This window comes from Pithys albifrons, chromosome 10, assembly GCF_047495875.1.
Source record: "Pithys albifrons albifrons isolate INPA30051 chromosome 10, PitAlb_v1, whole genome shotgun sequence".
In the NCBI taxonomy this organism is placed as follows: domain Eukaryota; kingdom Metazoa; phylum Chordata; class Aves; order Passeriformes; family Thamnophilidae; genus Pithys; species Pithys albifrons.
The window spans coordinates 11,422,865-11,436,048 of NC_092467.1; positions in this window are offsets into that span (position 1 = coordinate 11,422,865).

Genomic DNA, 13,184 nt, shown 5'->3' on the forward strand with positions numbered 1-13,184 from the left:
TTCTGAATCTGCTGTTACTAACAGATATATTCATGTAGTACTTCTGCATCCTGTATGCCATGTACACTATATTCATTTGCAACTTGAGTGTAAATAAAATTTTTGGCAGTAAAACTTGATACAAAAGTTCTGTGGTGTTTGTGGCCTGGATTTTCTCGAAATTCTTGTTTTTCTTGTTAACTTTTAAATCTGCTTGATGTTTCCTGGTGGATTGCAGTTTTGCCCACATTGCTGAAGGAGGGAAGTTGGAATCCTGAATATAACTTTCTGCTTCTGTCTTCTGGAGTTGCTTTGGGGAAGGAAGGTAGCTTACATTGGGGACGGGAAGGGAAGGAAGGAATGGGGTGGTTATAGGAACTCTAAACTCTCATGTTGGTGGAATCTTAACCTAGAGAGATTTATCAAAACCAATATTTGAGGAGGAAAATGCCCAGGGCAGGGGCAGTTTTCAGAGCAGTAGTTGGGTTTGGTTAATTTTGCTATGTATTAAATTAGAACTCAAAATTTGGAACTTCTGATCACAAACTTCTTGGAAGCAAATAAAGAATATAAGAAATAGATTCTGTTTCAAATTTGACAGAAATTGTCTTAGGGAATAATTTCTGTAAACCAAGAATAATTTCTTGATCTGATAAGATAGCATTTAACAGTTATCAGTCTAACAGGGTGGTGGTGGCTGTATGTGGATCTTGTCCTGTATCAAAAATAGCATGGCCAGCAGGACCAGGACAGTGATCCTTCACCTGTACTCTGTGTTGGTGAGGCCACACCTTGAGTATTGTGTTCAGTTCTGGGCCCCTCAGTTCAGGAAAGATATTGAGGTGCTGGAGAAGAGCAACAAGGCTGGTGAAGGGACTGGAGCATAAGTCCTGTGGGGAGAGGCTGAGGGAGCTGGGGTTGTTTAGCCTGGAGAAGAGGAGGCTCAGAAGTGACCTCATCACTGTCTATAACTACCTGAAGGGAAGTTATAGCCAGGTGGGGGTTGGTCTCTTCTCCCAGGCACTCAGCAATAGGACAAGGGGGCACAGGCTCAAGCTCTGCCAGGAGAAATTTAAGTTGGATGTCAGAAAAGCATTCTTTCCAGAGAGAGTAATGAGACATTGGAATGGCCTGCCCAGAGAGGTGGTGGATTCACCATCCCTGGAGGTTTTTAAACAGATTGGACGTGGCACTGAATGCCATGATCTAGTAAAGGGACTGGAGCTGGACCAAGGATTGGACTTGATGATCTCAAAGGTCTTTTCCAACCCAATCAATGCTATGAATCTATAATTCTTCTTTGTACTGGAGTTTTGTGCTGTGTTTCCCCAGAGCTGCCTGTGGGATGTCGCAGCTGTCTGGCAGCCGTGGGGCCTTTGTCTCACCTGCATTGGTGTAGCACAGGCAGAGGGGATGTGCCCACTGAGTGTGCCTTGGGTGGTATTTCCTTCCAAGCAGGGACTGGCACAGGATGGAGCTGCACACGCTGCTCCCTCCTCGTGCTTCCCACACCAGCCATGTGGGTCAGACCCTCTGGCACCAGCAAACAGCTCCTGTGTAAACACACACCTCCTCATGTACCTCAAGTTTGCTATGGTAGAATTGCTTCTGATTTTTCATTCATTTGTAGTCACCTAATATGATTCAAACATTAGAAAAAAATAGAAGGAGTAGCAAATCATTCAGATTTTACTCTTGCAGAACAGTATTTTATATGATGATACCATTTTGCAGGATTCAGTATGCATGTTTATCAATAACAATTTTTATTCCTTATTCTAGGGCAAGTAATTATTTTGGTTTATGATTTCTCAATAGTGAGATATGTTAGGGCTGAAAATCTTCCTGCTATACTTTTCCTCACTGCATAGGAGGATGTGGTAGTTTAGGCCTTAATTTTAGTAGGCCCTGAAAATGCTACATAGATAGAGGGGACAAGCATCACTTGACATAAGCAACCAAATAGATATTTCCTATCATCTGGCATCAAAACAAGTATAAAAAGGTGTAGGAGGGACCTTGGTCAGTCACTTCATGGCCAACATTGAGAGATGTGTTATCACAGTGCTGGGAGGGTTAGGCCTCCTCGCCAATTCACAGCTGTTTGGTTCGGAAGGCACACATTTTTTTGTTACTGGTTTTCTCCTCTCTTGCCAGGTGTCCTTTGCGGGGAGTCTGTTGGGGTGTTTTTGTGGTCTGGGTGGCTGGAATCTATTATTTTGGTGGGTGACTTAGTGGTTGTTGCTTTCTTCCACGTTTGTATATATATGTGTTATACTTTGTTTTTAATTTTCTCTCTTCTATGCATATATTCTATGCAGAATGTAAAAAGCTCACTATTTTAGGTGTTAGTTCTGGGGTTTTTAACTCAGAGTTCCCTCTCTGTTGGGCAGTTGGCATTTTGCCAGATCAGCCTAGCACAGAGGAGTTCTCAAGTCAAAGAAGAGCCAAAGACATTTGCACTTCTCTCAACCCCCAAAGAATCATATCTTGCTCGACTCTGGTGTGCATTATTGAAATGCTTTCTCCTGTAGCTGGAAGGGAATTCTTCCCAGGGCAGAAATACTGCTAGACAGACAAGATGACTTTCTGAGGACTGCTTAAAAATGTTTTCATGAGTTGTTAGGGGAAAAAGGGATCCTAAAATGTTATTGTGAAGAGTGTTTTTAATGTTGTGGCCTCTGAGATAGGCTTTGGAAATGTGGGGGTCTCCAGCTGCAGTATACACCGGGCTGAATTCAAAGGAAAGGCCTCTTGTATTTTCTTTTCAGTTTAAAGGTCTGTACTGTGCATTTGGGGCTGAAACATAGCCTGGCTAAACAATCTTGCCTTGAGTGGGAGAGTTTTGTAGGTTGCTTGGAATATCCAATAATAACAGTATGTCAGCATTTTGAAGAACCATGTACAGTCATCTTGTTTCCATAACTTAGTTGTTCCACTCTAGAGCTTACATGGACAGGGAGATGACTTCAACACCTCTGTCCTTGTAGATCAGAAACAGGACAGGGTTTCCTCTGTTCTATTTTCATATTTTTCTGTGATGTGTTTTGTTGTCATTTTTTTATGGCTTTTGTCTGTTTGCCAAACAAGTCTCACCTGAAAACGATAATAAAAATTGTTCCATATATATGAAATATACATTTATATATATGTAACCAAGGCTTACAAAACAATGCATTCTTCTTTATAGTGAGCACTTGTAAGTTGATCTCTAGTCACACAGATGAACTTGCTGCAAGCTGCACTTGATTGTCACGTTGCACTGTTGTGAATGTGAACATGTTTTCTTTGTTAAAATCTAAGGCCTGATCCCAGGAACATAAAATGCCAGGTGTACACCTTTAAAAAAAAAGTTCCGCATACTGCAAAATGTGCCAATTATTTGGTTTCTCCAGAATGAGTTTCCTGTGTGTGGGTACCAGTGGGTGAGTGTGGCCGTCAGCGAGGCTGGCGCTGACTTTGCGCATCATTAAACGGGAGCCTGCTGACACTGGCCATTGATCCAGCAGCCAGCCCAGGGCCTCTGGGCTGCAGTGCTGCCTCCCCCATCTCTCACTTCTCTCTGGGGATAACCAATTGGAAGAAATGACCCACTTGTCTGGAGTTTTTAGAAGCAGTGGGCAGTTCAGTGTGAATTGTCAGCTCAAGCAAAAGGGCAAAGGATCTTGTGGGTGACCCTTATTTGTTGGCATTCTGTTGCTGTAGCATTGGGCCATCCCTCACAATGTCACAAATCCCAGGAAGACTGTGAAACCCTACCAATGCTGTAGTTGGAAAGCTGTAATTTTTTTAAAGTTGTTATGTTGCAAAAGATTGGGGATTGTTTTGATCTATAATACTTTTTAAAAATAGTTCTGCCTGTTTAGGAATTGAATGTTTATGATGCTAACCAAATTGTTTATAAAATTATATTTTATTTGAGAATCACTTTTTGTTCTCTGAGAGTGCATAGTTTGTACCATGACAGTGGTCCCAAATGGATACAAACAGATGATGTTCAGGTAATATCCATGAAATGGAATGTCTTAATTCTCATAGGTACTGTATTCTTCCCATTTATTGTTGCTTTCAGCCTTGAGTGTTTTCTTTGAACAGCACTGATATCTCTAAAAACTGCCACAGGCTTTTATAAAGGAAACTTCGGTATTCTAATAGGGTGTGCTATGAATTTTGTGTATATTTTACAATTAATGATTTCTATTTATCTTTCTGTGAGAAATTGGACAAAGTCTGTTGGGTTTTGGATTTTTTGATGCTTTTGTTTGTTTGTTTGTTTGTTTTTGTTTGGCGTGGTTTTGGTTTGGTTTGGTTGTTTTTCTCATTAGAGTGGTACCCAAAAGTCATTATGATCAGAATATCTTCTGTATTTAGCACAGATGCTTCTGCTCTAAGTTGCCTTATGCATTTATTTGATATGCTGGCAGCCATTTGCCTGCAACAAAGTACCTTTGAAATGTGTAACTTCTTGCTTTATGGAGCTCTTGTTGGAATTTGGCCTTTTTATTTCCACATGATATTTAATTTCTGGCTTTGCATAGGACCATCAAACTACTGCTAAAAGAACTGTAGATCATACTTTTAATTTATTTCACAGTAACTGAGCATAAGATTCGATCCTTTAAATGCAGTCCTAAAACACAACTTCCTTTTAAATCAGATATTCTGCAATTCTCTCATAAACTTAAAATATGGTCAGTGTTACATCTTTACATACTTCATAATTTTATGTAAGGAAAACTTGAAATAGCAATTGTGTTTGCACAAAGGGCCTCAGAGTTGAAATTGCAATGAAGTCAATTGTGTTCTTCAGACCACTCAATAATTGTCTATATATTCATTCTTTAAGGTCCTACCTAAGTTGAAATGTACTATTTCATTCCTGACATTTAATCCATTAAATGTCCTTGGAGATGTATTATTCCCTTAAAATAATTTACATGTACCCTACAAGGAGCGCACGCTGCTGGAGATATATCAGAATAAATTCTGCTCTGCTACAGGACATAAATAGGAAGCATATACACACCTCATTTGAAATTAGTTTATATAATTGTCATATGACAAACGTTATCATAGTCTCGAGATCACTTTTTCTTGACATTATAGAACAAAGTCAAACTCAACAGATTGATGATTGGGTGAACTAACATTGTGTATTTGGCTATTCTGGTTTAGCATTTTGTTTAGTTTGTAAATGAATAAAAGTGGTGCTTCTGAGCTCAGTTTGTCCAGAGATATTAAGATACAGCAGATTTGTCCATCTGCACTGCGAGTGTTACCATTTGTCTATGAAGATACTGACCTGTGAAGAAGAGGGAGGCTCATTCTAGGGGAGGCTGTGGTGTGAACTCGCGCTCTGGCAGCCCTGTTTGTGGAGCCTCTGACTGTGCTCTTACCTGGTGATGGAGTGTGTTACAAGCAAGGCAGTGTCAGCTCGGTGAGTTATGGTGTATGGTGTGGGAACATCTATTCCCTTGAACCCTGTGCATGCCCATCTTCGGCCACCACAATTGGACTTCACTTACATGTATGGTGCATTTATTTATGTGGATGTGGTTACTGTAGATACTTTCAAACTGGGTATCTGAAAGAATCACTTGACTGCAATTGGAAAGCCTGGTCTGCTGTTCAATATGGAAAAACATGGCACAATTCCACCCTGATGACCCTGTGTTGAACAGGTTAATTAGGTCTCACTTTCCATTTTATTTTTGCATGAGACCTGCACAGTATGGGTTTCCATCATGGACCAGACAGATGTTCCCAGGCAGAATGCTTCACAGCAAATTGTCTAAGTGAGCAGGAGTCCTAAAGAAGTCCAGAAACTTTGGAGCGGCTTGCGAACCTCACAGCTTCTGCCCTCCTCTTGTATATTTGTAGCTCTGGTTTCTGCTCTTTCTGGAGTGTAGCCAGTTCCTACAGTGCTTCTGGCCTTTTTTTAGCATTCCCATTTTCTGTGGGATCCTGGATCTCACGCTGTGCTTAGCTGTCAGTTCTGCCTTTTACCTCTTAGGTTCACTCTGTCCTGTGATTTTCTGTGCTTTAAGAACCTTTCCTTTCAATGTTATGCCCTTTTCACAGCTTCTGGTTTGGTAACCTTGTGCTTCTCTTATTCTCCTAGTCATTTTGGGCTTGCTTTCTGATATACTCCTGCTGTGATTTTAGGATGGAAGTGGCTTTTGTGATTTCTTTCACCATTTCCCTAGTGGGAAGTAAGAATCTGTTTCCATTCTGAGAATTTGGTAACCTCACAAACTACTTTGGTGGAGTCTCAGTTATGCACAAGTTGGACTGGGAGCCTCTGAGCAGGCTTTGTGATACTTAGGTTGAGCACAAAAGATGATTACAAACCAGTTTGCACATCACAGCTATCAGGAATATTTTTATGGCACTTTATTTTACTGCCGGAAGGATAACCTCATATTTGGTTATAGTTCCATAATGATTATTTTATTAAAACTTATCACAAGACCTGCTACCCTTAAAGAAAAGTATAAAGAGCAGCAGTGTTTTCCAGAATCATGTATCTGAGATAGATGATGTCTTTCACACAGCTACCAATACACAAAAACTGAAATGCCTTTAAACCCTTAAATCTGCTTATGAGATTGATACTTATGTTATTCATGCTCACTTACTTTTGTAGATCAATATTTCATGGTCTATTTACTAATACAAAATGACTGTTTCTATTTTTGGCTTAAAATGTGGTGTGTGGTGGTGTTGGTTTGTTGTTTTTTTTTTATTTTCCCAGTTTCTAGCAAATTGCTGCTTTTGATTTTTCAGGCTTGATGGGCCACTGGCATTGGCAGGTGGTGGACTGACACAATGCAATATGATATGCCAAAGTGGTTGGGCATCACTTGTCATCTTGTAGACAAGTGAGGCAGAGGAAGTAAGAGAATATATGAGTCTCTCAAATATGCAGGCAAAAAAAAAGGATATTTTCCATAGGATAGAAATCTTTCTCTATAACTGCCTCCTTCCATCTTGTCCCTAGAGTGGTTCAGGTTTTCGTGGTATTTTATCTACACCATATTTGAGGTATTGAAAATGAGTATGTAAAAGATTTTACCTATGATAAATAGCTCCATGTATAATTTTCCTTCTCTTAAGATACTTGCTTGTTTTCTGCAGTGCAAATAAGAAGCCATTAATGATAGTAAAGATATAAATAATGATCTTTAATGTTATGGCCTATGCTAAATATGGTATAGAAGCACATACCTTGCTATAAAGAGCTGCTCAGTTCACTGTAGTTTCATAGTGATTGCAGGATTGTTTTGTTTCAGGCAAAGGTATACCTCAGTCATTTGTCCAGCTGTTCAAAAGCAGAAATGCTTTTGCATGGATTTAAGAGGGAACTGTCTATGAACATGCTTCTCAGTTTTGTTGGGTTTTTTTTCAGTGTGTCAGGGTCAGCATGGTGACAAATAGCAAATTTCTACCTCAGGTTATCTGCTTTTCCTGAAATTTGTGTTTTACAATAGTTGTATTAAATCCATCACATCAATGCAAATAGGATGAGATGGAAGAGCAGTCCGTGTTGTTTCTTTACCTGCCTGTGAAGGTATGCAGTGTGTTTTTTCCCCGTGTGTGTGCAGGAGGCATGAACAAAGGAGAAAATGGAAGTTTAGTAAGTCCTGCAAAGTAACAGTATAGTGAATTTAGCTCACTCAGAAAGCTTCCCACGTCCAGAGCAGCTTGCTCTTGTCCTGAGTGCTCAGCTGCATCCTAACACACGTTAAGGAAAATACAGTTAGGAAAAAGGAGTGGCCCAGTTTGGAATGGGAGTTTCCTTTGTGTTGTAAATGTATAAACACAAGGATGGTTTTTACTGTGAGCTTTACAAATGTTGCTCCAAAAGTCGATGTATTAACTTTTTCTCTCCACTGCCCCCCTTTTAGATTTAGCATGCTGTTTGGTGTTTGATGTTCTTCAGCATCAATGTTTTTCATAGATGGCATCTCCATTGCTAAAATTGCAGTCTGGCTCCTTTATTTTGCCAATTCCACTGTCTGTGGCAGCAGGCAAGCATCCGTGCCACTGTGCCCCCTTCCATGGGGGTGGGAAGCTGTTCCTTCCCACCTGCAGGCCCTTGGCACTGCCAGTTAGTTATTTAAAGGTGGGAACCATAGCTTCACAAAATACCGTATCTTCCTCTGTGGATATTAATTTTTGATGTGTAGCAATGGAATTTTCTCTGGTTCTCATACTGGCCTTAATAAGCAGCTAAGAATAAAAATATTTACATCTATCCACATTTATTCCTTTATGATGAGCAATATGTAAGAGAAAAGCTTTCCATATATGCATATTATGCCTGTTGAAAATTAATGCTAAACCTTCTCTCAAAGAACAATACTCAAATGGAGAACTTTTAAGTTATTCTTGAAGTAAGCCAGGAGTTGAGAATTAGAAAACCCTGTGGACCAGTAAGAAATGGATTTCTTGGTCTTACTGTACTGTTAAGATTTCTTTTGGAAAGGAACTCCCACTTTCTCAAGTACCATAAGGCTTTACAAGTTTGCAGAAGATGAAAATGCTACCAGATGTGAAGTTCAAGAAGCAAGTTAACTACTGTTTTCAGATGGAACAGCTTTTTTGTGTTTGGTACCTTCTCCTTACCTTCTCTCCCTCTCTTCCCTGACCCTGTCTGTTCCCTTGACTGCCTCTGCTACCAGACTGCCTATCCCTTCTGTAAGTTCACTCACATGGCTGAAGGGAGAAATCTGTGTATTGTGCAGTGTCTATAATTAAGTTGATGGTTGGTTGAATTAGTGAATCTTTTATTGAAATGGATTGTCCAACTAAACTGCTGTAGTTGAATATAGTTTACTATTAAATATATATTGAATAAGCAGAAGAGAAGTCGCTAATAACTGACTTGAACACAGTGAAAATCTATTAAGAGCACATGAAAAGGATTGTTCAGGTCTGGCAGCCTACCCTTACTGCTGCTACAATGCTGCTATTTTTGCTGTAATACTTTTTTCATAATATGATTCAACTACATAAAAGGTGTGTGGATTTGAAGCACATCAGAAGTCATTTCCTCCTGTGACTCACTAATCAGCTGTGGTACTTTCATATGTGCAGCAGGAACTTTCAGACAAAGGTAAGATTAGTAGCTAACCAGACAAAGAGAAAATGGAGGAAAATAATAGTAGTGGTGAGTACCTGCATCCAGTAAGTGTGGCCCAATATTTTTATGTCTTTTTTTGATAGATTGCTTTGGAGGCTTCTGGGCAACACTGAATGCAGCATTTTTTCATCTCTATCCCAGAAGGATTATTCCAATAGTTCACCTTAGATTCTGCACAGAATATTACTTTGATACTTTAATAGCTTTGGAAATGCTCTCCTTTGATGTCAAGAGCTGTATGGAACTGTTCTTTCACAAAGACACACACTTACACACTTGAAAAACCGAATAGATAAAAAAAAAAGAAAAGAAAAAAAATGATCATTTGTGCTTTATTAAACTAGATCTATGGGAGAGATGCAGCACATGTGTGCATCTGTATTCCCTGTCTTGATCTGTTACTTTTCTCTTGGAAACCCTCACAGTGTGTCTGTCTCTGTCTTGAATAGCCCAGGAGCCTATTTCTTTTCTCCCCTCTTCATTTTAGGACTTTCACCTTTTTTCTGCCAATGAATGCTTGCAGACTGAACAACCTGGCTGGCAACTGGATTTTTATGTCCCCCCTTCCCTCATCCTCAATTGATTGTCAATGATTTATTCCTTATAATTTCAACCTAAAATCTACCCTGGTCCATAGCAGGAAAATTTGTTTTTACTATCAAGGCATGTAATTGAACTAGCGGCCAACAATCTAACTTCATTCACTCGTTTGCAAACAGCGTCATTTCAGGGGAATAAATGGCATGCAGTCATGCCAGGATGCTCAGCCAATCCTGGCTGTGTCTGCAGCCAGAGCTCAGGGTAGATACTTGGCACAAGTCAGTGCTCTGAGGTACATCTGTATGACATCCTGTCAATAGAGCAGCTTCTTTTAGGTGAAAGTGATGTTTTGCACGAGTTTAGGGGATACTTAGTAAAGCTTTCTTATCCTTAATAGGGACGTATTTACTGGGAGTTTTTAAATGCTTTTGCCCCAGACTTACTCCTGAAATGCCCTGGTACAACTTTGCAAGTTTATTTCTTATTTTGAGATGAGCTTTTAAGAAAACTTATGGATCTTGCAGTGTTGGGAAAGACTGTTCCACTCTTAAGCAAGAAAAAACCTTTTTATGTTCTGTGCTCTGCAAATAGGCTTTTGTTTGAGAGTTTAATTTATATTAAATCTAGAGTCCCTGATCTGGGTTGAGAAATAACTGGGTGAACATGTCAATTTTAGATGTAGGAACATAGTGTACATCAATGACAATTTTGTTTATTTTGACTCAGAAAAATTGAGCTGTATGGAAATAAATATTTGCTCAAACATTAAATGCTTTGCAGCAAAACAAAACTGGAATAGTAAAAGTGACAGTGGAACAATATATTGACCTGAGAGCAGATTAGGAAAAAAACTCAGGATTTGTGGCTGGCTGTGTGTGGCCAGAGCTGTGCCAGCCTACAGCGGAGCTCTAAGAACAGAGAGGACTGATGAAATAATTATATTTTCTGTTTCAAACTTTACACTCCTGTCAGAGAGAGTTTCAGGCTAAAGCTGAGACTTCATAGGCTTTAGACCCCTGCTGCTCCTTGAGGAAGCTTTGTGCAAGAGGGGGAAAGCTCGAACATCTATTTGTATCTTCACAAGAGAAGATGTGATTATTTGACTGCCTCTCCATCCTCATTCATGGGGCAAACCTTTCAGACAGCCTTTGCTGCTCCCTTCAAGTCTTTTGTATCTGGCACAGATACCTTTCCAGTCTTAGAGCTGAGTGTGTGTCTTTCACTCCAGTTTGGGAACTGTGACATAGACTGAGTTCAGGCTCTCCCTGGTAGATAAGTGTCAGGGATAATCTGAGCAGCAAAAGAAGACACAATGTTCTCAAATACCCAGACTTGCCCTAAGCAGTGTCTGGGGTTTTGCTGAACACCAGACAGCAAAGCAGACTTACGTACCTGGAGAGTCTGTGATCAGGAAGTGTGTTTTGTAATACTTTTCCTTGCAGCACTTGAAGAAGTGTTTGATGACGTGTAGCTCCATGATTATTTTTTCTGAGACTTGCCTTCTCTGAAGAGAACATTGGGTTAGAAACTTATTTTTTCTTCATGGTATGTAGTTCATATGAGGTTTATAACTTGATTTCCAGTTAGAGAGGTTTTTTTGAGAACACAGTATTACAACATGCCAGAGATGGTTTGAAGGGGGTTTCATAGTCTGTTGATATATTACTTTTGCAAGCACTGTTAAATGTTTATGTGGCTAAAGGAGCATCCTTTAACTCTTCAGATGGAAATTGCTTTTTCCTACAGTTGAAAAGTGGAAACAATGAAAAAAAATCTTATGAAATCCATGTCAAGAAGTTTTAAGTACTCAATCGTGGCCTAAGAGAGATGTAATGTAAAATGAAGGAATGAAGTGAAAGAGACCAGGAAAGATTGCCTTTTGAAAGATCAAGTTAGTTTAAAACAATCTTAGGTTGCAAAGAATAGTTTTAGTAGCCAGTATTGATATATGAGATAGGTGATCCCATGATACTCACCAAAAAGAGCCAGACACAAGCCTAGAGGATGGAGTAGGAAAATATATGTGCTTAGGAGACATTTAGCCAGTAGCTCAGACTATTAAAAAAATTGAGGTAGCAACTGGTTGGCTACATTATCCCTTCGAATTTCTGTTGTGAAGTTCTTCCCTCACCCCCATATATATTATCCCAGAGGTGCTACCACCATCCCTGCTGGGCTCAGCCTTGATCAGTGGCAGTCTGTCCCGGAGCTGTTTGCATTGTCTCTGTTGGACAAGGGGGCACCTTCCAGCAGCCTCTTCCAGAAGCCACCTGTAGTCCCCCAATACCAAAACTTTGTCCTGCAAACCCAGTACCCTGGTTTGGATGTTTATCTGTCAAAACATTCTGTCACAACAACATTAATTAATAAGCCAATTTGAAGGTAAGAGTTTAAATGATACTTTTAATTGCTGAATGTTTTCTTCTTGCCAAAAGTTTACATGCTGACAAGCATCATCCTTAAGGTTCTGGTGAGGCAGAGATGACTTGAAGCAGAAATAGATCTGTGTCTGATGGGATGAGAATTAACCAGGACAAGGACCCTGCCAGGAACTGAGTTTTTTGGGAAGAACAAAGGAGTTATCCTGATTCATGTGCCAAAATTAGCAAATGAAGTTTGATTTATGAAATCTTGGCTGTGTAGCCTTGCTGGAAAACAAGGTACAATGTCCTCTCAAGCACCTTCCAAATCCCCACCCCTGCTTATTGCAAGGTACTAGCTGTGGTGTCTTATCTAACTTTGTTTTCTGGGTTCTCTGTGCATTCAGGATAACTCTTTTGTTCCTTTTTCAGCCCACACGCTGACACAGCTCTCCCTCTCTCTTTCCCCTTACACTGTTGTTTAAGCATGCTGTAAACTTATTCATTCCCTGAAGGCAAGAGCAGCTATCTGAGCAACACTTTGTCAGCATAATACATTTACAGAATGCATATTTATGAACCTTTGAGCCTTTATTGTTCCAGAGGGCAAATAAAAAACATGAAAAGTAGCAATATAGTGTTTCAAAGGTCCCTCAAGGAAAACAAAAGTAGTTGGAAATAAATTTAGGGGGAAAAAAGTTCTTCTCCAGAAGAGAACCTTGAATTAGCACGTACAAAATATGGGGTGGGTAAGACTATTCTCTTGTTTCACCTATCCTGTACTCTTCTTGTTCAACTTCTGAGAAATTTTAACTTTGAAAAATGTTTTTAAGCTTTACAAAACAGAATAAAGGGCATAGTTTAGATATAAGAATTTTTTAAAGCAGAATGTTTTGCTGAGTCATAGTAAAGTAAAATAGTTTTTAAATGGAAATTATCATCTGCATCAAAACATACAACACTGATCATGTGATCAGTGTGGTATGTGCTACAAAATTACTGCAGATAAAAGGTAGCTGAAAAAAATCAATAAAATGCCCTAATTGTTGTTATTTTAATTGACTCTGGGTTCTCATTAACTTTACAGTGTATACATTGGCTTTTAAAATTAATGCATTTCTACACATTATTGCTGATAATAAAATAAAGCTGGTTAGGCA